General features: G+C 44.3%; 1 pseudogene; it reads right to left on the bottom strand.

The window, feature by feature from the left end:
• Positions 1-3,089: 3,089 nt before the first annotated feature.
• Positions 3,090-6,354, bottom strand: LOC127341076 (uncharacterized; annotated as a pseudogene).
• Positions 6,355-25,656: the final 19,302 nt, after the last annotated feature.

Below are 25,656 nucleotides of genomic sequence, written 5' to 3'. Positions count from 1 at the left end.
AAAATGCCTGGTTTTAAGGAGACTATTCAACTTGCTTGGTCGGCGCCTTCTACACACACCCAGCAGGTCCACAGTATAAATCACAAGCTAAAGACCACGGCGCTTGGGCTGAAATCTTGGAGTAAAAGCCTCTTCTCCGATTGCAAACTTCAGCTCCTCATGGCTTTGGATGTCATTCTGCAACTCGACATTGCGCAAGAATCTCGAGACCTCTCTCTTGAGGAAAGAACCCTTCGCGCAGACCTTAAAAGACGGGTGAAAGGTCTTGCTGCCCTGGAACGGTCCCGTAAGCGCCAAGCTTCTAGAATCCGATACCTTCGGGAGGGCGATGCCAACACAAAATTCTTCCATCTGCGGGTTAATGCTAGGAAGCGCAAAAACCACATCCTAAGGCTCAAACATAATGATGGTTGGGTTGTGACACACGAAGAAAAGGACAAGCTGATCTTCGACCATTTCTGCCAAGCCCTAGGTCGACCCCCTCCTCGCCAGCTGGACTTCAACTGGGAGGCCCTGAACCTCACGTCTCATTCCTTAGAAGACCTGGATCTCCCTTTCTCCGAGAATGAGATCAAGGAGGCCATTCTTGAAATGCCTTCGGATAAGGCCCCGGGACCTGACGGCTTCTCTATAGCTTTTTTTCGCTCCTGTTGGGACATTATCAAAGACGATCTTATGAGGGTCATCAACGCCTTTTCTGAGGTTTCGGCGCGCAATTTCCACATCATCAATACCGCCAATCTGGTGCTTCTACCTAAGAAGGATGGCGCGGATACCATTGCGGACTTTCGGCCTATTAGTCTTATCCATGCGATCCCGAAGATCATTGCGAAAGCTATGGCCCGTCGTCTTAGCCCTAAGATGAATGAGATCGTGTCGCGCAGCCAGAGCGCTTTCATAAAGTCCAGAACTATCCATGACAACTTCATGTACGTCAGAAACACCGCCCGCAAGCTTCACCGCAACAAAGTCCCATCCCTCCTCATCAAGTTGGACATCGCCAAGGCGTTTGACTCGGTACGTTGGGACTACATGTTGGATCTCTTACAACGTCTCGGCTTTCCCCAGAGATGGTGTGCTCTTTTGACGACCCTCTTCTCAACGGCTTCTTCACGGGTCTTACTTAACGGGGTTCCTGGAAAGAAAATCCCTCATGGGCGCGGCCTCAGGCAAGGAGACCCCTTATCGCCTCTGCTGTTCGACATCGCCATTGACCCGCTTCAAAGGATCTTAGAGGAGGCTACGACTTCCGGGATTCTTCACGTTATGCCGGGAGTGTTGACGGGCCCCCGAATCTCTTTATATGCCGATGATGCGGCCATCTTCTTAACCCCCACAGTGCACGATCTCGACGGTCTTGCCAACATCCTTCAACAGTTCGGGGAGGTTACTGGTCTGGTGACCAATGTGGCAAAGAGCTCCATCGCCCCCATCCAATGCTCTGACATCGACCTGGATGGTATTCTAGCAAACTTCCCAGCGGTCACAACCCCCTTCCCCATAAAGTATTTGGGGCTACCTATCTCTCTTGGACGACTCAAGAGGGCAGATCTTCAACCCTACATCGACAAAGCGGTTGCACGCCTGAACCCTTGGAAGGGAAGATTTCTAAATCGCGCGGGTTGCACCGCTCTAGTTAAATCGGTGCTCTCCTCTATGCCGATCTTCTTGTTGACTGCCTTGAAAGCTGACAAGGGCATTCTTAAGGCCTTTGCAAAGATCAGTCGCGGCATGCTTTGGGCTTGTCAGGAGACGGTCAGCGGAGGGAAGTGCAAAGTCAACTGGCAAAAGGTTTGCCGACCCAAGGAGCTTGGCGGGCTTGGGATTCTGGACATGGAAAAATTCTCTCGTGCCCTGAGACTCAGATGGCTTTGGTACGAATGGACAGCCCCAGAAAAGCCATGGGTGGGTTCAGAAACACCAATTGATGCCTCGGATTTGGACCTCTTCAACGCCGCTACTACAGTCACCATCGGCGATGGCGCAAAAGCCTCCTTCTGGTCTTCTTCTTGGCTTAATGGTACCCCACCTAAAGACATGGCCCCTCTTATATATGTGGCGTCCAAAAGGAAAAACCGGACTGTCCGAGACGCCCTTGAAGGTCACAACTGGGTGGCTGACATTTCGGTTGAGGCTTTCACCGTCGATCATATGGAGCAATACGTTCGCCTTTGGGATCTCCTTTCGGCTGTCCAACTATCGCCAGGCACGGAGGACTCCATATTTTGGACGCTGACTCCCAATGGATGCTATACGGCCAGCTCTGCCTACAAAGCTCAGTTCTTGCCCGCTTTGCCTTGCTCTTTTGGCAACATCGTTTGGAAGCCTTGGGCCCCACCAAAATGCCGTTTCTTTGCATGGCTTGCGGTACAAAACCGCCTCTGGACTGCTGACCGTCTTGCCAAACGAGGATGGCCGCATCAACCTTTTTGTCAGCTATGCAGATGCTCCCAGGAAACGGCTCGGCACTTGCTCTTCGAATGTCGCTTCTCTAAGAGAATATGGATTGCTGCGGCTTCCTGGCTGGACTGCCCGGACCTTATTCGCTGCCTCGGTGCGGGGAGGTATAAAGTGATGGACTACTGGCATGCTATCGCAAAAACCACCACCTCCTCTCCCAAAGGTTTACGAACTGCAATCATGCTTATCAGCTGGGAGATCTGGAAAGAGAGGAATGAGCGAGTCTTCAACAATAAATCTTCCTTGCCCTCGGTGGTCATGCAGAAGATCAAGGATGAAGGAAAGGATTGGGTCCTTGCCGGCGCTAAGAACCTGGCGGAGCTTATAGGCTGATCGTGTTTGTATCTTTTAGGGGCGGGTTCTTCTTTCCCGCCTTCTCTTTTTTCTTTTGTGGTTTTTGCCACCCCTGTTTGCTTCTCCTTTATTAATATAAGGCAAAAGATTTTTTGCCCGTTTCAAAAAAAAGATATTCTCGAATGTTTTTACAGTTTGATACTTACTTCTCCGTCAACATTTATTATTAGTTATAATCATCCACCATAAGCATGAAATATTTATTATCGGGCGGGGTTGCAGAGTACAGCAAGGCGAGATGAGATTGCACAAGATATACAGAAATTGCAGCAGCATTACGTTAATTGGGACGCGCAATTTATTCAACAGCAAATTGTTTCAACGGAAGGTCAAATTATTGAGAGATGGGTAAGCGCTGCCCGTTGAACTTCATGCATGCATGATGTATGGATGGATCCTACTGCTTGCTGATGAGCTTCTCGATGGTCTGGAGAGCCTGGATGGCGGCCTGGATGTAGAAGGTGATCGGGCCGGCGATGGGCCCGAGCGGGTTGGCGGCGACCTCCTCCTTGACGTCCTCCTCCACGGACGGCACCGGCGCCGTCGGGTCCTTGTCCAACTTCTTGGCCTGATCCAGGTACTTGTCCATGCGCGCGGCGTGGCGAACATCCGCATGCCCTCGATGGCTCGATGTCGCCCCTCGCCGCGAACCGCTGCCGCTCGTGCGACGTCTCCGACGAGAGCGCGTAGGGGCGGCCCTGCTTGTCGTACACGTCCTGCGACTTGAACAGCTTTAGCAGCTGCTGCAGCTCCGTCCTCAGCATGTCCACCAGCGGGCTCGACTGCTCCACGATGTCCTCCAGCCCGTTCTGCGCCTCCACCAGCTTGTCCCGGGCGTCTCCCAGGTTCTTGCCGTCCGCCATGGCCCGAGCCTGCTTCATCATCGTCACCGTCTTCAGCCGGGCCTCCTCCGTCTGCACCTCCGGCACCGCCGCCGGGTCGTCGATCTCCGGCACGCCGCCCGTGCCGGTGCGCCGCACGGTCACTGTCGCGGGAGGTGCGTCGAACAGCTTCCCGCTGGTGTTGTATGAGTAGGTGACCTCGAGGATGTCGGCGCCGCGGTCGCTCTCGATGAGTGGCAGGAGGAGGTACATGATCACCTTGCGCACCTCCTTGCTGTAGAGGTCGCTGAAGCTGACGGTCACCGAGCCGGCGTCGGCGTCCTGCTTCTGAGGATAGCTCCCGGCGGCCACACTCTGGATATTACATTCAGCCGAGCAGATCACCCGATGACCATACCAAAGCCAGGACACGCTGCTTTAGTAGTCGAGGCGCAGGTCGGGGGTTTCAAGATGAGCAAAGTCTTCATGGATGGTGCAAGTGGGCTAAACCTGATATTTCTCGACACGATCAAGAGTATGGGGATCACCATGAGAATGCTAGAAGAATCGGACACCCGCTTTCATGTGATTCTCCCCACTTCACCGGCGTACTCTCTTGGCAAAGTTTACCTGAACGTCATCTTTGGTAAATCCGACAACTTCAGGAAGGAAAAGATCGAGTTCGAAGTCGTGAACTGGGAGTCGCAGTATCACGCTATACTCGGGAGGCCAGCTTATGCCAAGTTCATGGCTGTACCGCATTACGCATACCTCAAGCTGAAAATGCCTGGGAGCAACGGGACAAACATTACAGTCTATGGAAGTTTCTCACGCTCGGACAATTATGATCGAGACTTTCAGAGGATTGCTGCAAAGTTTGGACTGCGGCAGGAAACTACTGACCTTCCTTCAAAGTCATCGTCACTCGATATCAAGGAAGAAGAACGCGCCAGAGGAGCAAAGAAGAAGCCAGCCGACCTCGCCCTTGAAGTATCGATAGCACTAACTTCTGCAGCCCAAGCTTCCGCAGCAAAAGTTTCAACACCTGATGGAACAAGAGACATAGGAGAAAGCAAGGCATTGGCAACCGCCGTCGAGACCTCTAGTGAAATCAACGATGCTTCGAAAACCACTAACGTGAAGATAAGAAGAACCCTTTCCTCACTTAAAGTAGATGAACAACTTTTAGTTTTTCCATTTACCTTCAATAGGGCCATCCTCTTTTTTCGCACTTTAGTCCCGTGCTTACTTTATTAATGAGAACTTAAGTTTTAATCCCCTGATAAGCATTGCAGTAATTCGGAGCATCTAATCCGCATCGTCGTAAACCTTGCCTACGCCCCTTGGCGAGCAACGGTGCAACATAGTACGCGGCAAAAGATCAAGCTCCAAAAAAAACCCTCTACGAGCGCTAAAGGATGCAAAATAAAACAAGGGTGCTAACCTTTCCCTCTGCTATAGATGCCTCTACGAGCGCCGAAAATAGCAAGAGTTCGGAAATACATATAAACACAACCCACGTTCGATATTTTACTTACGGAAATATCAAAGAACAACAGGCCCATCGGCAGAGTCATTGCACCCGAAATATTCGGGAGTGACTGTCGAAACATACATCGGTTGAAAGCAAAGTTGCGCATACAATAGGTTTAGCAAAACCTGCAACACGAGCTGATCACTCAAATGATTTGCTGACCAACGAATACATTTAAGCGGGCAATTAAGATTTGCTCCTTCAAAATTTGCCAACGGCATTAACACGGTAAAAGTACATATACATGTATCTACCGAATAAAAAGTCTCGGCTAAACAATCCCAACACTTGGATGAAGTAGCCAAAATAACCTATTTACAAAACAACCTTAATCCCTGAGATTACCATTGCAGAGTTTCTCATTCCTCAGGTACCTTCGACTCCTTTTCAAGCTTGTCGACAATTATATTGGCGGGCAGCAATATCTTCGGATACAGAGTTTCCAAGTCACCAACTGCGTTGGCAATAGTGAGCAGATTTGCTGAAGGGTAACGTGCAAGAACAAGAGCAAGCGTAAACCTGGCCCCTGCAAAAACCTGAGCTCGCACCAAGTCTCGAATCTTCTTGGTATTTCCAAACTCAGACATCAGAGTCAACAACGTAGGAGGGACTGCGTTCAAAGGGAACATAGTTCTCCAGATTACCCTTAGAGCTTTGTAGCACTTGTCGAAGAAATGATGGACTTGGTGGACCCGATCCTGAAACTGCGCGACAGCCGAAGCCTTCGAGTGTTCCCGCTAGAAAATTTCTTCGGCTGATGATAGCTGGGTCAATGCATGCACACGCTCGTGGATCCGCTTGCTTTCTTCCGCACGGTTCAAAGCTATGACTGGCAGAGAATTCAATAGAGGACCAGGCAATGAATTTCCAAAAAAGGAGTAATGAACCCAAAGACCAGGAAACTTACAGTTTAAACTTTCAGTGGCCTTATGCAGTTCAGTAAGAGCATAGCGCTCTACGTCAGCTGCAATCTCGCCTTTCTTCTTGATGATAGCAGCCAAAGCATAGGTGCTGCGCAGGTCCTTTTCCAACTGTGTGATGCGGTCCTTCATACGTTGGACTCGATCATCTTCAGAAAGAGCACCCGAAGAATCATTAACAAATGCAGGCACTGGGAAAACCTGCAAGGAAAAGCGTCAAAGACATGACAGATCGATTCATATCAACAACTGAAGGTACTCCCATCGGGAGAATGCAAGTGTAAATATCATAACAAAGAGTGTGCTAGCAACATTGCTAGCACAAAGTTTATTACAAGCAGAAGTTATCCAACAGAACATTGTTTCACAAACAGCTCAAAAAAAAAGTTGGTTTCAAAAATCAAAGGGCTTGAGTCTGAGTTGATAAATAGGGCCAGCCGACGTCTTCCTTGATGAAACCAGCTCAAGGAGCTGGCGTGCACATTTAAGGGCCGACGTCTTGAAGACGCATAAGTCAATGAACCGCCCATCTTGCTCTTTTGGCAGCTCCTTAGACATCTCTTCGATGTCGGCTTTGAAGCCATGACCCATCATAAGTTGGAAGGCTAGGAGGGCGCCATAGGTACGCGAAGTGCGTTTGAATACCTCGATAACCTCCTTGGTGTCGACTGCGAAAGCGTCGATCAACTGCCCCAGAGTTTTGTCTTGATTGATCTTGGGGAAGATCATCGAGTGCATCCGCGCCATGGCACCTTTTTCCTTTTCAAGAAGGTCCCGCGTAAGCTGGTGGGAGGCAAGAACCATCGACACACCATTTGACGGAGAGTTGTTTGGAACTTTGTCCAAGGCATCGGCAGGGATGTCAGCAGCCTCTGCAAGAAAATGAGGCAAGAAGAATTACTGTCAAAGAATCGAATTCGTGAGTACAATAATCGACAGAGAGGCATAAAAGAAATTACCAAGCAAAGCCAAGCAAGACTGGCGAAGGAGTTTGTCTTTCTCGACTGCTCGAGCCTCGGCGGCCAGCCTAGATGCTTCTTGTTCTTTCAGTTTCCCCTTCAGCTTGCCCAGCTCCTCCTTCAGGGAGTCGACCTCTTTGCGAGCAGCGGCGGCTATTTTGACCGCGCCATCTAACTTTGAGGAAGAAGACTTAACCTCCTTCTGCAGCCGAACCTTGTCTGCCTCCAAGGAAGTAAATTGGGAGGCGAAGGCCTCCAAAGAGGAGATAACATCCCGCAGGTTCTAAAGGAAAAAAGATATTTGACAAAGAATCATCAAAACGAGGTGCGCACCAGAAAAATTAGCGTTCTAAATCACAAAAGGACTTACAGAAGGAGGAGGCGCGGCGGCAGCAGTCGAAGGAACATCTTTCCCCTTAGAAAAGGAGGAAGCTGTCGATACCTGAGCCGCGGGGACTGCCTCAGGAGCCGAAGCTTCGGAAGCTGCGGCACCCGGCGGAGCAGCGCCAGATTTGGCTCTCTTAGACGGAGGCTCAATGAGACCTTCGTCACTGCGGAAGGAAATAATTGATGAAATTTATGAAATAAACGCAAGAAGTAAAGGACGAAATATGAATTCAGGGAAGAAAGCGCTTACATATCAAAGAGATCGTCTTCATCGGCAAAGCCGCCGGTTGATCTCTTCACAGGGGAAGCCCTGGTCTCCTCCACAGCTGCATTAACAAAGGAATCACGATCAGCATCATCATCACGCACTGATCCCTCTGTGTCGCAAGCATCATTGGCTGAGGAAGGAAGATCGATGCGAGCAGCTTCAGATTCTATTGGATCATCGTGTTTGTTCTCTGGGCCTGTGTGCTCGACAGTGTGAAAATCAACAGGGACTGAGGAGCCCCTTCCCTCAGAGGTATCGTTTGGTGAATCATGCAAGTTTCCGGAAACTATGGCGATCTGTCGAAGAAAAGAGCAAATAAGAACAAATGGTAATTATGTCGACTAAGTGGAAGCAGCGTAATAAGAGTATGAGAGGGGAAATTACCTCTGATGGTGGATGATCGGCATCAAGAGGAGTATAAGAAGATATCAATGAGATCGAGTCTTCCTGACTGAAGAGAGTAAGTCGACGGACTTCATCAAGCAGTTTCTTTTCCGACAGTTCAGCAATGTTTATCCTGGTTTCATCCTTCGGACCCGAATACAACCACATCGGACGAACTCTGGCCATGACTGGTTGAACTCGACATTTCAAGAACACCGCTGTTACCTCTGTGCCGATCATAGTTTGACCATCGGTCTCTTTGATCCGAAGGAATTTGGCGAATAATTCGTCGGCTGATGCCCTTTCGTCGGGAGAGAGAATGTTCTTCCAAGAATCTTTTGGCTTGGCTTCGAGGACGTCGGCAAAGCAAGGAAGCTGGGACTCGATTGTCAAGGAGTCCTTGACATAAAACCATTTCAGTCTCTATCCTTGCACATATTCTCTCATTGAGAAACTGAAATAGTTGACCTCTGAGCGAGCCACAAACCCCACGCCTCCGATGACAAAGGATCCATTGCTACTGCTGTACCTCTTAACATAGAATAGCTTCTTCCACAATCCAAAATGAGGTTCAATGCCCAGAAACGCCTCGCAGAGGGTGATAAACACAGCAACGTGAAGGATCGAGTTGGGAGTGAGTTGCCACAGTTGGATTTCGTAAGTCCGAAGGATATGACGAAGGTATTCATGGGCGGGAAGCGAGAGACCCCGATATAAGAACGACAGGAACACCACGGTAAAACCAGCAGGGTGATTGGGCCGAGAAATCGCACCTGGAAGAATCACGTTCCCCTCGTCGGGGGAGATTAACCCGAGGCTTCGGGCCCTCTTCTCATCACGTTTCGTGATGGAGGACGCTAGCCAATCCCCGGGTTTGGCTATCGCGCCTGGCGGCGCTGGCGGCGCTGGCGGCGTCGGAGCTGGAGGAGGAGCATCTGGTGCACTCCTCTTCGGAAGGTTCGAGGAGGATTTGGCGGCGGCGCCACCACTAGTGGAGCTGGCGGCGGCAGTGAGGCTCTTCTTCTTCACCATTGCGAGATCTGGGGAAGATCAGAAAAGCGGTGGTGGCGGCGCGGCGGTTGCGAAGGAAAGAGGGAAGACTTGAGGACCGCGTGGGCACGTGTCGTTGCTGCCAGTTCATCAAGAGGACCTTTTTCCGTTTATGATTGCAGAGATCGAGGAGGCGCCTTGGTAGGTGTGCGAAAAGAGCGGATATTGCTTAAAAACAGGGCCAGACAGAGAAAGAATGGGCCCAGCGGGTCACGTCTTATCAGTCAAAATCAAGATGTCAGTAAACGTCATTAATGACGTCGTGAAGAATGCTCGAAGCATTCGAAGGAATAAAAGGTATCGGGTGGAGAACTTGAGTCTATGCACGGATTGCGAGCATCCGCACTTAGACTCGGGGGCTGCTCCCATCGGGAGTGCTGGACGCGCACCCGACAGAATGAAGATTCGAAGGAAAAAACTGAAGAAAAAGATGATTGCTCAGCTCGAGTCTGCACCCGGTTGCAAGCACCCGTGCCCAGACTCGGGGGCTACTCCCATCGGGAGCGCTGGACGCGCACCCGACAGAACTTTTTTGCACTCCAGGATCATGCCTGGCGACTTGATTCTGTGTAGGGTAACGTTGTTTTGCCATCGGCAGTTAACCAGCAAAAGTTGGGCACGTTACTCATTATCCCTCGCGTGCGGAAAATATATCGGATGACTTATGAAGACTTGCAGAAAAACTTCGGCAGAGCAAAATGTTCGAGTGGTACAACTTGAGTCTACGCACGGATTGCAAGCATCCGTACCTAGACTCGGGGGCTACTCCCATCGGGAGCGCTGACGCGCACCCGACAAAAGAAGATGATGCTGATTCAAGATGAACAAGAACAATCAAGGAGAAGAACATCAAAAGGAGGCATGCTTCAGTCTCTACCAGAACAATGTTCGGCTAGACACTCGGGGGCTACTGACGTGGGCATTACCCTTCGGGTAACCAACATTGCCCTATCTCATATTGTCTAGTTGGAGGCCCATGAAGGCACCTGGAGGCGAGATGGGCCACCCAGACGGTGCACTAAAGAATCCTTGACGGGCAAGACAAGGAAGCAGCCGAACGAGGAAAGATTAGATTCATAACTACTGTAAACCTAGTCGTATTTGGTTAAGCCTCTTGAGACCAAGCCTCCTATATAAAGGCCAGGAGAGGGGCTGCCGAGGGGGACAATCAATCTTAGCAGTATTAGCCACCAAAAGTTTAGAGCTAGGTCGCCGCAGCACTTAGCCTCTCGACGAGATCTTAGCCGAACTATTCGGCACCCCATTGTAACCCAATACCTTCATAATCAAGAACAGACAGGCAGGATGTAAGGGTTTTACCTCATCGAGGGCCCCGAACCTGGGTAAATCGCTCTCCCCGCTTGTCTGTGAACCGATGTCTCGTGTCAGCTTGCAGGATTCCATCAACCCTAAGCCCCAATCAGAGGGCATTGCCGAGGAGTACCCTCGACAGGCACCTGTCGAGTTAACACCAGTATCTCGGGATCCTGTCCAGGGACGTGATCTTGAAGTAGGTTTTTGCGGATTGCCACTAGAGCAGTTAACTAGTACCTGATCCGTCAGATGAACTAGCCCCAATTACCATTATCCCTGTACAATATAGATATGAATGTCAAATAAAAATAGCAACAAGCCTGGAGTCGATAAAAAGAGGGGCTGCACCCAGAAATATAGTAAAGTTCTTTATCGAGTAGTACAACTTGAGTCTATGTCCAGGTGCAAGCACCTGCCCATAGGCTCGGGGGCTACTCTTATCGAGAGCATTGTTCACCCTCCCGATAAGATACAAGAAAGAGGAAAAATTGTGGTGTCGATTAAACGCAAGTTGAGCCTACACCCAAGTGCAAACACTTGGTTGTAGCCTCGGGGGCTACTCCCATTGGGAGCGCTGGTCGTGCACCCGATAGAAAATAACTTCGACAACATCTACGACAATCAAGGTTTTTGAGCAACATGGATTTCATAGTGTTCTCCGGAAGTATAGTTAAGTTCTTCACCGAGTAGTACAACTTGAGTCTATGCCCAAGTGGAGTCTTGATGACCCACAAGTATAGGGGGTGTATCGTAGTATCTTCGATAAGTAAGAATGTCGATCCCAACGAGGAGCAGAAGGTGTTGACAAGCAGTTTCGATGAAGGATTCACTGTAAATGCTCACAGACAAGTATTCAGGGGGTTTTGATGTAACAGTTGAATAAAGTACGAGTAAGTAAAGTGCGAGAGTAACAATTGCAGCGAGTGGCCCAATCGTTTTTAGCACAAAGGACAAGCCGGTTTGTTTACTTATAATGACCAAACGTTCTCGAGGACACACGGGATTTTAGTCTAGTGCTTTCGCTACATACGGCTAAATAATCTTCATTGTTATGATAAGTGTTGTGTGGGTGAACCTATGCTAATGTACCGCCCTTCCTAGGACTAATACATACTTGTGATTATACCCCTTGCAAGCATCCGCAACTACAAGAAAGTAATTAAGAATAAATCTAACCACAGCCTTAAACTCTGAGATCCTGCGATCCCTCCTGCATCGATATACCAACGGGGGTTTAGGTTTCTGTCACTCCGGCAACCCCGCAATTAGCAAACGAATACAAGATGCATTCCCCTAGGCCCATAAATGGTGAAGTGTCATGTAGTCGACGTTCACATGACACCACTAGAAGAATAACACCACAACTTAAATATCACACCATTGAATATTACTCAACCATAGTTCACTACTAACATTTAGACTTCACCCATGTCCTCAAGAACTAAACGAACTACTCACGAGACATCATATGGAACATGATCAGAGGTGATATGATGATGAATAACAATCTATACATAAACTTGGTTCAATGGTTTCACTCAATAGCATCAACAACAAGTATGAATAGATACCGGGAGAGTTTCCCCTATCAAACAATCAAGATCAAACCCAAATTGCTACGGCGGTGACGAGGTGCTGCGGAGGAGATGGCGGTGATGATGGTGGAGATGATGATGATGGTGATGGAGATGATGTCCAGCTCGATGACGGTGACGATGGCGTCGATTTCCCCCTCCCGGAGGGAATTTCCCCGGCGGATTCCTGCCCGCCGGAGAGCTCTTTTCTCTCTGGTGTTCTCCTCCCCGCAGAGGCGGCTGTAACTCTTCGTGAGGAACCCTCTGTGGCTTAGGTCTTCGGGACGAAGGGTTTCGCGAAGAAAAGGAGGAGAAAGGGGTCGTGGGCCCCCCAAACCACATGGCGGCGCGGCCGGGGCATGGGCCGCGCCGCCCTAGGGTGTGGGCCCACCCCGGGTCCTCCCGGCCCCTCCTTCGGCTTCCTTCGTCATCTTGAAAAATAGGATTTTTGGTATAATTTCCTCCCACAGTTGATCTTCCGAAATATTGTATTCGACGGTGCTTTTTCCAGCGAGAATCTCGGCTCCGTGCTTGATCCTCCAATAATGATGAAACATGCAAAATAGATGAAATAACATAAGTATTGTGTCCCAATATGAAATATATCAATGAATAACAGCAAATTATGATATAAAATAGTGATGCAAATTGGACGTATCAACTCCCCCCAAGCTTAGACTTCGCTTGTCCCCAAGCGAAACCGAAGCTCGATAGACAGGAGCACATGTTTATGGAGTGAAGAGTCGATAAATAAAATACGGACAAGAAGCATCATATTCATTCACACAGGACATTATAGTAAACAACCTCTTATAACTCATCTTGAAACAAGTATAAGGTAGTCACAAGTAAAGGTACATAAGAAATCATAATTGGTGATGGCAAACTTCGTTCTTGGTCAGAGAACAATTAACAGATTATATTTACCTCATTGAGCAGCGCTCTCATGTTAAAGTTTATAAGGCACAACTTGCATACTCAATCATAATGGTCTTTTCATGATCATTGATAACTTGCAAAGCTATATTCATTCAGATAAAACTTGTACTAAACAAGGAAGAATAAAAGACATGATATAGCGAATCACAATATAATGGTTTGATCACAACTACTCAAATGCTTGCTTGAGATGGAGGGAAATAGGTTTACTGACTCAACATAAAGTAAAAGACATGCCCTTCGCAGAGGGAAGCAGTGATTAAATCATGTGCTAGAGCTTTTTCAGTTTTGCAATCATATAAAGAGAATAAAAGTAACATTTTGAGAGGTGTTTGTTGTTGTCAACGACTGGTAGCGGGTACTCTAACCCCCTTGCCAGACAACCTTCAAAGAGCGGCTCCCATATTATTTTCATTTTGTGTGGCACTCCTTCCAACCTTTCTTTCACAAACCATGGCTAACCGAATCCTCGGGTGCCTGCCAACGATCTCATACCATGAAGGAGTGCCTTTTTATTTTAGCTTTATTATGATGATGACACTCCCCCAACCTTTGCTTACACAAGCCATGGCTAACCGAATCCTTCGGGTGCCGTCCATCAATCACATACCATGGAGGAGTGTCTATTTAGTTTAATTAATTTGGGACCAGAATCCCATTGCCAGCTCTTTTTGCAAAATTATTGGATAAGCGGATGAAGCCACTAGTCCATTGGTGAAAGTTGCCCAACAAGATTGAAAGATAAAACACCACATACTTCCTCATGAGCTATGAAACATTGACACAAATAAGAGATACTAAGTTTTGAATTATTTAAAGGTAGCACATGAAGTATTTACTTGGAATGGCAGAAAATACCATGTAGTAGGTAGGTATGGTGGACACAAATGGCATAAGTTTGGGTTAAGGTTTGGATGCACGAGAAGTATTCCCTCTCAGTGCAGGTCTTTGGCTAGCAAGGTTAATTAGCAAGCATAAGAGTCGAGGGAAACAAACAAATATACATGTGATAGAAACAATCATGCATCTTCCTTGTAAGCACAAACAATCTTAACTTCAAAATAATAAGCTATGAGCTAACAAGAAAGAAAGACAATGAAACAACTACATGTATTTCTCTTTTCTATTTAAACCTCAAAGTGTTGTTGCTATTGACCAATGCTAAGTTTGCCAAAACCAAATAGATTTATTCAATGCTCCCAAAGTGATACCAATACTAACAACAAGGTAAATCATATAATAGAGATTGCAAACTAGAATAAGATGTGCAATATGTAAATGATAAGACTTCTCATTAATATTCCATAACGATAACTCACACCAAGGGATACATAGATAACCAACTAAAGAGAGATACTTCCAACTGCAACCCATCTTATATGATAACTTCCCTACTCATGATATGACACTACTTGACAATAAAAGTAAAAGGTAGTGATGATGTGATACCGCGGCACTCCCCCAAGCTTGGAACAAACCAAGGGGATGCCAATACCGATGATGAATTACTCCTGCGGCGATGGTGGTGATGAATTCCTGACAAGCTTCTCAATAAGCTCCTGAAGCTCGTCAATCCTGTATATGAGGTTGCGAATCATCTCTGAATTGTGCTCGACGCGGTTAAAGAGTCTGTCTGACGGCGAGTCCCAGCTCTTGGAGTTATTTCCCCACTCTTCAGCCTCAGGCTCCTTCTCTCCTGCAGTGTTAGAGCGATCTATATCCCACTGGCTAGGCAATGCTGCCTTGGGAGTCCCTTCAATTTGATTATTGAAAATTAGATTGTGGAAGGGGTGATGAGTGCCTGATAGAGATGTTTTCGAAGCTAGGTAATGACGTGGAACCCCTCCTCCAGTGCGAATTCTTGCGCTCTTGTTTGCACTAAAAGGGTTGTCCACCACCTTGATGCTTGCGATAGTAACACGCGGGCGTGCGCACGAATCTTCCTCCACCTCTTCTTCATCCTCTTCCTTGACGTCCTTGTCTTCCTCTTTCCACCCAAGATCTCGATCTTCTTCATCCGGAAACTCCTTGTCCTTGTTCTTGGAGACCATGATGCTTCTAAACTGAAAACAGATCCTGGCAGAAACAGCTCGAAACAAAACACGTCGAGAAAGCGATATACGGACCTCCAGGGGTCCGGGGGATTATATAGCAAAAATTTTCGCAACATAAGGAAAGTACCAGATCGAACTAGAGTCGGAAAGGGGCGACGGGGCGGCCAAACCATAGGTCGGCGCGGGCCCAGGGTTGGCCGCGCCGGCCTATGGTGCCACGCCCTCGTGCGTCCTTTCCACTCCGTTTCGAACTCGTAATTTTTCATATTTTCCAAAAATAGCGAAAATATTGTTCGGAAAGTAAATTGCGTACTTTTCATTACCAGTACTGTTACCTATTCAAAGTCGAGTTCTGGCGGACTGTCAATTTGCCCTTTGATGAAAGCTTCCGGTGTTTCCACTTGAATAATATCAACATCAACATTATAGGAATCACCTGAGATATAATGCTTGAGTCTTTGTCCATTCACCACTTGCGTAGCATTGCCTTGGAGAGAGCTAATTTTGATTGCTCCTGAACGATACACCTCCTCGACAACATACGGTCCTTCCCATTTCGAGAGTAATTTCCCTGCAAAGAATCTGAGACGAGACCGATACAATAGGACTTTATCCCCAATATTAAATTCTCTTTTGATAATCCTTCTATCATGCCATTTTTTAATTTTCTCTTTAAAGAGTTTAGCATTTTCATAAGCTTCACTTCTCCATTCATCTAGAGAACTTAATTGCAACAACCTCTTATCACCGGCAAGTTTAGGATCTTTATTCAATTCTCTAACAGCCCAATAAGCTTTGTGCTCTAGTTCTAAAGGTAAATGACAAGCTTTCCCATAAACCATTTTATAAGGTGACATTCCCATGGGATTTTTATAAGCAGTTCTATAAGCCCATAATGCATCCTTCAATTTACTAGCCCAATTCTTTCTAGTTTTATTAACGGTCTTTCCCAAAATAGATTTAATCTCTCTATTTGATAATTCTACTTGACCACTAGTTTGAGGATGATAAGCGGAAGCAATTCTATGATTAATACCATACTTAGCAAGAGTTTTTCTAAAACCTCCATGAATAAAATGAGAACCTCCATCAGTCATAATATATCTAGGTACTCCAAATCTAGGAAAAATAATATCTAAAAGCATTCTTAAAGAGGTCTCACCATCGGCACTTTTTGTAGGTATAGCTTCCACCCATTTAGAAACATAAACAACAGCAACAAGTATGTGAGTGTTACCTTCAAGACGGAAAAGGTCCCATGAAGTCAAATCCCCAACAATCAAACGGTTCAATAACAAGAGTATAATTCATTGGCATTTCATTACGTCTGGAGATATTACCAACCCTTTGGCATTCATCACAAGATAAAATAAACTTTCTCGCATCTTTGAAGAGAGTTGGCCAATAAAAACCTGATTGTAGAACCTTTTGTGCGGTTCTTTCTCCGGCGTGATGTCCTCCATAAGCACTACCATGACATTTACTCAATATCTCCTGTTGTTCATATTCGGGAACACATCTTCGCATAATACCATCCACTCCTTCTTTATATAAGTGTGGGTCATCCCAGAAATAATGCCTCAAATCATAAAAGAATTTCCTCCTTTGCTGAGCTGAAAAGGTTGGAGGCAAGTACTTGGAAACAATAAAGTTAGCATAATCAAGATACCAAGGACCTGTCTCGCGAGCTCACCTTTATTACAGCCAATTGTTCATTTGGAAAACTATCATTAACAGAGCAGGATCATAAGCACTATTTTCCAATCTAGACAAATTATCAGCAACAGGATTATCAGCACCTTTCCTATCTACAATATGTAAATCAAATTCTTGCAAAAGAAGTACCCATCTAATAAGCCTTGGCTTAGCATCTTTCTTTGTCATTAGGTATCTAATTGCAGCATGATCAGTATGAATAGTAACTTTTGAATCAACAATATAAGATCTAAATTTATCACAAGCAAAGACTACAGCTAATAATTCTTTTTCAGTTGTAGCATAATTTCTTTGAGCAGCATCAAGAGTTTTACTAGCGTAATGAATAACATTCAGTTTTTTATCTACTCGCTGTCCAAGAACAGCGCCTACAAGAAAATCACTAGCATCACACATAATTTCAAATGGTAAGTTCCAATCGGGAGGTTCAACTATAGGAGCAGTTGTTAAGGCTTTCTTAAGAGTTTCAAAAGCTTCCTTACAATCATCATCAAAAACAAATGGTACATCTTTTTGAAGAAGATTAGTAAGAGGCTTTGAAATCTTGGAGAAATCTTTAATAAATCTCCTATAAAACCTAGCATGACCAAGAACACTACGAATACCTTTAACATCCCTCGGATAGGGCATCTTCTCAATTGCTTCAACTTTAGCTCTATCAACTTCAATACCTCTCTCAGAAATTTTATGTCCCAATACAATTCCTTCATTAACCATAAAGTGGCATTTCTCCCAATTAAGAACAAGGTTAGTTTCTTCACATCTCTGCAAAACTTTATCAAGGTTTCGCAAGCAGCTATCAAAAGAATTCCCATAAACGGAAAAATCATCCATGAATACCTCTACAATACTTTCACAAAAACCATGAAAAATAGCAGACATGCATCTTTGAAAAGTAGCAGGAGCATTACATAAACCAAAAGGCATGCGTCTATAAGCATAAGTTCCATATGGACAAGTAAAAGTGGTTTTCTCTTGATCTTTAGCTTTAACACAATTTGTGAAAACCCTAATAACCATCAAGAAAACAAAAATGAGTATTTTTAGACAATCTTTCTAGCATTTGATCAATAAATGGTAAAGGGTAATGATCTTTCTTAGTAACTTTATTAACTTTTCGAAAATCAATGCACATTCTATACCCTACAACTACTCTTTGAGGGATGAGCTCATCATTATCATTAGGCACAACAGTCATTCCTCCTTTCTTGGGAACGCAATGTACAGGACTAACCCATCTACTATCAGCAATAGGATATATAATACCAGCTTCAAGAAGTCGTAATACCTCATTTCTTACCACTTCCTTCATCTTCGGAATTAGACGACGCTGATGTTCAACAACAGGCTTCGCATCATCTTCCATATTAATAGCATGTTGGCAAATAGAAGGAGAAATCCCTTTCAAATCATCAAGAGTATAGCCAATAGCTCCTCGGTGCTTCTTCAATATTTCCAATAACCTTTCTTCCTCAATCTCTGAAAGCTTAGAACTAATAATAACAGGATATATTTTCTTATCATCAATATGAGCATATTTAAGGTTATCAGGCAAAGGCTTTAAATCAAAAACAGGATCTTCCTTTGGTGGCGGTGTTGTACCCAGATCTTCCACCGGTAAATCATGCTTGAGAATAGGTTGGCGAAGAAAAATTTCCTCAAGCTCATCTCTTTCTTTCCTAAAAACTTCACTCTCGCTATCCTCCAAATGTTGCTGCAAAGGATTATTAGGAACAAGAACAATAGATGCACATTGCTCCATTTTAAAATCATTACTAGGCAAGTCAGCTTTATAAGGAGTTTTAGTAAATTTAGAGAAGTTAAACTCATAAGATTCACCAGCAAATTTAGTCAAAATTTTCTCTTTCTTGCAATCTATAATAGCTCCACAAGTATTTAGAAAAGGTCTACCGAAAATAATAGGACAATAATCACTAGCAGCAGAACCAAGTACCAAAAAGTCAGCAGGATATTTAATCTTACCGCATAAAACTTCCACATCTCGAACAATACCAATTGGAGAAATAGTTTCTCTATTAGCCAGCTGAATAACCACATCAATATCTTCAAGTTCGCAAGAATCAATTTCGTGCATAATCTCCGTGTAAAGCTCATAAGGAATAGCACTAACGCTTGCACCAATATCACATAATCCATAATAGCAATGATCACCAATTCTAACAGATAGCATAGGAACACTAGCTTGTTTGGGTTTATTAGGATGTGAAACAATATAGAAGCATCTTCACAGAAAATAATATGACCATCCTCCACATTTTCAGTCACAAGATCTTTAATTATTGCAACAGCAGGTTCAACTTTTATTTGTTCTTCAGGTTCTACAGGTTTCTTTTCACTTTTATGAACCGCACTATTTATAACAGAGTACTCCTTCATTTTAGCAGGGAAAGGAGTTTTTTCAATATAAGCTTCAGGAATAACATGATCAGCAGTTTCAACTACAACACATTTATTAATAGATGAATCAATTTTATCTTTATACGGTTCATGATACTTATCAAAATTCTTCTTTGGCATTTCATAATGAGAGGCAAAAGCTTTATAAAGATTTGCAGCAACTTGAGAATCAAGACCATATGTAGCACTCATATTACGAAATTTATCAGTATCCATAAAAGCTTTAATGCATTTATAATCATAAATTATACCTGATTCTCTATCCTTGTCGTTCTCCCAACCTTCAGTATTTTCTTGGATTCGATCAAGAAGGTCCCTTTTAAACTCTTCTTTGTTGCGTGTAAATGATCCAGAACAAGAAGTATCCAGCAAGGTCTTGTCTTGAAAAGAAAGTCTTGCATAGAAATTATCAATAATAACATTACCAGGAAGCTCATGAATGGGGCATTTGAGCATTAAAGACTTCAATCTCCCCCAAGCTTGGGCAATACTCTCTCCATCATGAGGCCAAAAATTATATATGCGATTCCGATCCTTGTGAATTTCACTTGGAGGATAGAACTTAGAATAAAACCGGGGCACAATATCATTCCATTCAAGAGAATCCCCATTATCCAGTAATTTATACCAATGCGCCGCCTTACCGGACAGCGATAAAGAGAATAGTTTCTTCCTCACTTCATCCATAGCAATACCTGCACATTTGAATAACCTGCATAATTCATGCAAAAACAGTAAATGATCACCGGGATGGACAGTTCCATCCCCTTCATAGCGGTTATCCATAACACGTTCAATAATTTTCATAGGTATTTTATATGGTATCACTTCCTCACCTGGCGCCTCATCCACTACCGTTGCAGTAGTAGTAGATTTCCCAAATAAAAATTGAAGAGAAGATCTCTCCATGATGACTTATGGCAGCAGGCAGAAATAAAATCAGCACAACAGTAAAGGTTTTCCTTACCAATTCCACTTACCAATAGCGCTTCACTCCCCGGCAACGGCGCCAGAAAATAGTCTTGATGACCCACAAGTATAAGGGGGTGTATCGTAGTATCTTCGATAAGTAAGAATGTCGATCCCAACGAGGAGCAGAAGGTGTTGACAAGCAGTTTCGATGAAGGATTCACTGTAAATGCTCACAGACAAGTATTCAGGGGGTTTTGATGTAACAGTTGAATAAAGTACGAGTAAGTAAAGTGCGAGAGTAACAATTGCAGCGAGTGGCCCAATCCTTTTTAGCACAAAGGACAAGCCGGTTTGTTTACTTATAATGACCAAACGTTCTCGAGGACACACGGGATTTTAGTCTAGTGCTTTCGCTACATACGGCTAAATAATCTTCATTGTTATGATAAGTGTTGTGTGGGTGAACCTATGCTAATGTACCGCCCTTCCTAGGAATAATACATACTTGTGATTATACCCCTTGCAAGCATCCGCAACTACAAGAAAGTAATTAAGAATAAATCTAACCACAGCCTTAAACTCTGAGATCCTGCGATCCCTCCTGCATCGATATACCAACGGGGGTTTAGGTTTGTCACTCCGGCAACCCCGCAATTAGCAAACGAATACAAGATGCATTCCCCTAGGCCCATAAATGGTGAAGTGTCATGTAGTCGACGTTCACATGACACCACTAGAAGAATAACACCACAACTTAAATATCACACCATTGAATATTACTCAACCATAGTTCACTACTAACATTTAGACTTCACCCATGTCCTCAAGAACTAAACGAACTACTCACGAGACATCATATGGAACATGATCAGAGGTGATATGATGATGAATAACAATCTGTACATAAACTTGGTTCAATGGTTTCACTCAATAGCATCAACAACAAGTATGAATAGATACCGGGAGAGTTTCCCCTATCAAACAATCAAGATCAAACCCAAATTGCTACGGCGGTGACGAGGTGCTGCGGAGGAGATGGCGGTGATGATGGTGGAGATGATGATGATGGTGATGGAGATGATGTCCAGCTCGATGACGGTGACGATGGCGTCGATTTCCCTCCCGGAGGGAATTTCCCCGGCGGATTCCTGCCCGCCGGAGAGCTCTTTTCTCTCTGGTGTTCTCCGCCCCGCAGAGGCGGCTGTAACTCTTCGTGAGGAACCCTCTGTGGCTTAGGTCTTCGGGACGAAGGGTTTCGCGAAGAAAAGGAGGCGAAAGGGGTCGTGGGCCCCCCCAAACCACATGGCGGCGCGGCCAGGGCATGGGCCGCGCCGCCCTAGGGTGTGGGCCCACCCTGGGTCCTCCTGGCCCCTCCTTCTGGCTTCCTTCGTCATCTTGAAAAATAGGATTTTTGGTATAATTTCCTCCCACAGTTGATCTTCCGAAATATTGTATTCTGACGGTGCTTTTTCCAGCAGAATCCTGGCTCCGGTGCTTGATCCTCCAATAATGATGAAACATGCAAAATAGATGAAATAACATAAGTATTGTGTCCCAATATGAAATATATCAATGAATAACAGCAAATTATGATATAAAATAGTGATGCAAATTGGACGTATCAGAGTCTACTCCCATCGGGAGCACATGGATTTCATCAAGTTCTCCGGAAGTATAGTTAAGTTCTTCATCGAGTAGTTCAACTTGAGTCTATGCCCAAGTGCAAGCACTTGCCCATAGACTCGGGGGCTACTCCCATCGGGAGCACTGCAGCGCACCCGATAATTTCAAGAATCGTCGACATCATCTACGCTACACATGATCTGCGTCATGGACCTCGCCTTGTATTTCTTCGACTTCGGAGATGTTTATGCTTGGAGTTTCTACGCAAGTCTTCGACTTCCCTATAAAATCGGGGGCTACTGACATAGGCATACCCTTCGGGTACCCATTATTAGTATACCTGGCTCGGCCCAATATGGAGGAGAGCCAATATGGAGAAGGCCCAACAAGGCAACCCGAAGAAGTAGTCGACTAGGACTCTTGTAAAACCCTAGGCTGGTTGCATATATAAAGCTAGCCAGGGCACCCGAAATAGAGAGGCCAAGAGATAGACAGAATATAGACAACATAGCTCCGCCTATGGCGGCACCATGTAAACATATTATGCTCATATACTGGATTGCTAGCAGCACGTAGGGATCCTCCACCGAGGGGACCCGAAGCTTGGTACGTTGTGTGCCTAATCTCGCTCCCGGAATCTCCATCGTCTCTCTCTCCCGAAACACTAGTCTACAATACGTAGGCATTGACGAGGTATTCCCTCGTCAGTCCCCAACACACCTAATACACTTGTCAGATGTATAGGTGCACTAGTTCGGCGAAGAGATAGTGAAATACAAGTAATATGGATGATTGTAAGTAGTAATTGCAATCTGAAATAAATATGGCGGCAAACAAATATGTAGCAAAACTTGTTGGAAACGTTGTTTCAATGCTTAGAAACAAGGCCTAGGGATCATACTTTCACTAGTGGACTCTCTCAACAATGATCACATAATTAATTAAATAAATGCTAATCTCAAACACTCTCTTGTTGGATAACAAACACCATTCATTGTGTAGGGCTACAAAAGCACACCTCAAGCCGGAGTAAACAAGCTCCACAACTTCATAAAGGAATCACACACGATGCGCACACTGTCACCATCACACCGTGGAGAGTGAATCTGTAGTTCGTATTAAAGTAACCTCTAGAGTGCATAATAGACCGTTGCAATTTAGACCGAGTACTAACATAGCATACACGCTGTCAACAATAGCTATGAAAGGGGGAATAGATCACATCAATACTATCATAGTAATAGTTAACTTCATAATCTACAAGAGATTACAATCATAACCTACGCCAAGTACTACATGATGCACACACTGTCAACTTTACATCATGGAGGAGGAATAGACTACTTTAATAGCATCACTAGAGTAGCACATAGATTAATAGTGATACAAAGCTCATGATCACATAAAGATCACACCATGGGAGAGAGAGATGAACCACATAGCTACCGGTAGAGCCCTCAGCCTCGGGGGAGAACTACTTCCTCCTCATCATGGGAGACAACAACGGCGATGAAGATGGCAGTGGTGTCGATGGAGATGACTCCGGGGGCAATTCCCCGTCCTGGCGGCGTGCCGGAACAGAGACTTCTGTCCCCCGAAATTTCTCTTCGCGATGGCGGCGGCTACGGAACTCTTCGTGGAATTTCGTCGATCGTGTTAGGGTTTTCGCGACGGACATAATATATAGGCGAAAGGGCGGAGTCGGAGGAGCCAGGGGGTGGCCTCCCCACCTGGTGGCGCGGCCAGGGAGGGGCCCGCGCCCAGGTATGGTGTGGGGCCCCCTTGGCCCCCCTCCGGCACTTTTATGGCTCTCTGGGTCCGTCTCGGTAAAATAGATGGTTTGGCTTTTGTTTCGTCCAATTCCGAGAATATTTCCTATGTAGGATTTCTGAAACCAAAAACAGAAGAAAAAAGGAACTGGCGCTTTGGCATCTTATTAATAGGTTAGTACCGGAAAATGCATCAAAATGATATAAAGTGTATATAAAACATGTGAGTATTGTCATAAAACTAGCATGGAACATAAGAAATTATAGATACGTTTGAGACGTATCAGACACTTATGGGAAACACCCTACTTCCATTTGAAACTTATGTGAAACATGTGCATCCTATTCCAACTTAATGAAATTAATGTGAAACACCCTATGGCAAAAAATGAAACACCATCCATCAATTTTAAATTAGTGTGAAACATGATCGTCGAAGTGAAACACCCTCCGTCCATTTAATTTGAAACACCCTATTTCCCAAAAAAGTGAAACACCCTCAATCCTTTTTAAATTAATGTGAAACATGACCATCGAAGTGAAACAACATCAATAGGGGACATGAATTATTGGATTATTTATGAAACAACTGTAACCTAGTTCTTAATTGATGCACAACAAAGTTAAACACCATCCATCCATTTAAAAAATGTGAACCAATTTAAACGTGTACAATACATTGAAATAAACTGAAAAGCGAAACAACTTATATCCTTTCCAAACTTATGTTTAAAATGATATATCATTTTATGCCGAATATGTGAAATACCCTCCAAACCTTTGGAACTAATTGAAACATTCCCATCCTATTGAAACTTATATGACACTAATGTGAAACTTATATGATACTAATGTGAAACACCTTCCTTTCATTTGAAACTTATTTGAAACATGCACATCATATTCCAACTTATATGAAACTAATGTGAAATACCATCCATCCTTTTAAATCCAATGTGAAACATGCCCATCTGTTTGAAAGATACACACTTATGATAAACACCCTACCTATACTTGAAACTTATGTGAAACATGCACATCTTATTTCAACTTATATGAAATTAATGTGAAACACCCCACGCCAAAAAAATAATTAAACACCATCCATCAATTTGAAAGTAATGTGAAACATTATCGTCGAACTGAAGCACCCTCCATCCATTTAATGTGAAACACCCTTTTCCCCAAAAAAGTGAAACACCCTCCATCTTTTTTAAATAAATCTAAAACATGACCGTCGAAGAGAAATACCATCAATAGGGGACATGATTTGTTGGATTATTTGTGAAACAATTGTAACCTAGTTCTTAATTCATACAGAACAAAGTGAAACACCATCCATCCATTTAAACAAACGTGAACCAAATGAAACTTGCACAATACATTGAAATAAACAAAAAAGTGAAACAACATATATCCTTTCCAAAATTATATGAAAATGATATATCATTTTACCCCAAATATGTGAAATACCCTCCAACTCTTTGGAACTTATGTGAAAGTGCCCATCCTATTGAAACTTATATGACACTAATGTGAAACTTGTATGATACTAATGTGAAACACCCTCCTCCCGTTTGAAACTTATGTGAAACATGCACATCATATTCCAACTTATATGAAACTAATGTGAAATACCGCCCGACCATCCTTTTAAATCCAATGTGAAACATGCCCATCCATTTGAATCCAATGTTAAACATGCCCATCCTTTTGAAACTTAAATGAAACTTATGAGAAACACTCTACTTCCATTTGAAACTTATGTGAAACATGCACATCCTATTCCAACTTAAATGAAATTAATGTGAAACACCATATACCAGAAAAAACATTAAGCACCATCCATCAATTTTAAAGTAATGCGAAACATGATCATCGAAGTGAAACACCCTATTCCCCCAAAAAGTGAAACACCCTCCATCCCTTTTAAATTAATGTGAAACACGACCGTCGAAGTGAAACACCATCAATAGGCAATGCATTATTGCTTTATTTGTGAAACAATCCTAACCTAGTTCTTAATTGATACACAACAAAGTGGAACACCATCCATCCATTTAAGAAAATATGATCCAATTGAAACTTGTGCAATAAATTGAGATAAACAAAAAGTGAAATAACCTATATCCTTTCAAAACTTATATGAAAAATGGTATATCATTTAACACCCAATATGTGAAATACCCTCCAACCATTT

Source organism: Lolium perenne, chromosome 1 (assembly GCF_019359855.2).
Source record: "Lolium perenne isolate Kyuss_39 chromosome 1, Kyuss_2.0, whole genome shotgun sequence".
Lineage (NCBI taxonomy): Eukaryota > Viridiplantae > Streptophyta > Magnoliopsida > Poales > Poaceae > Lolium > Lolium perenne.
Note: the sequence above shows the minus strand (reverse complement) of the source record. Positions and strands in the feature narration are given on the sequence as shown.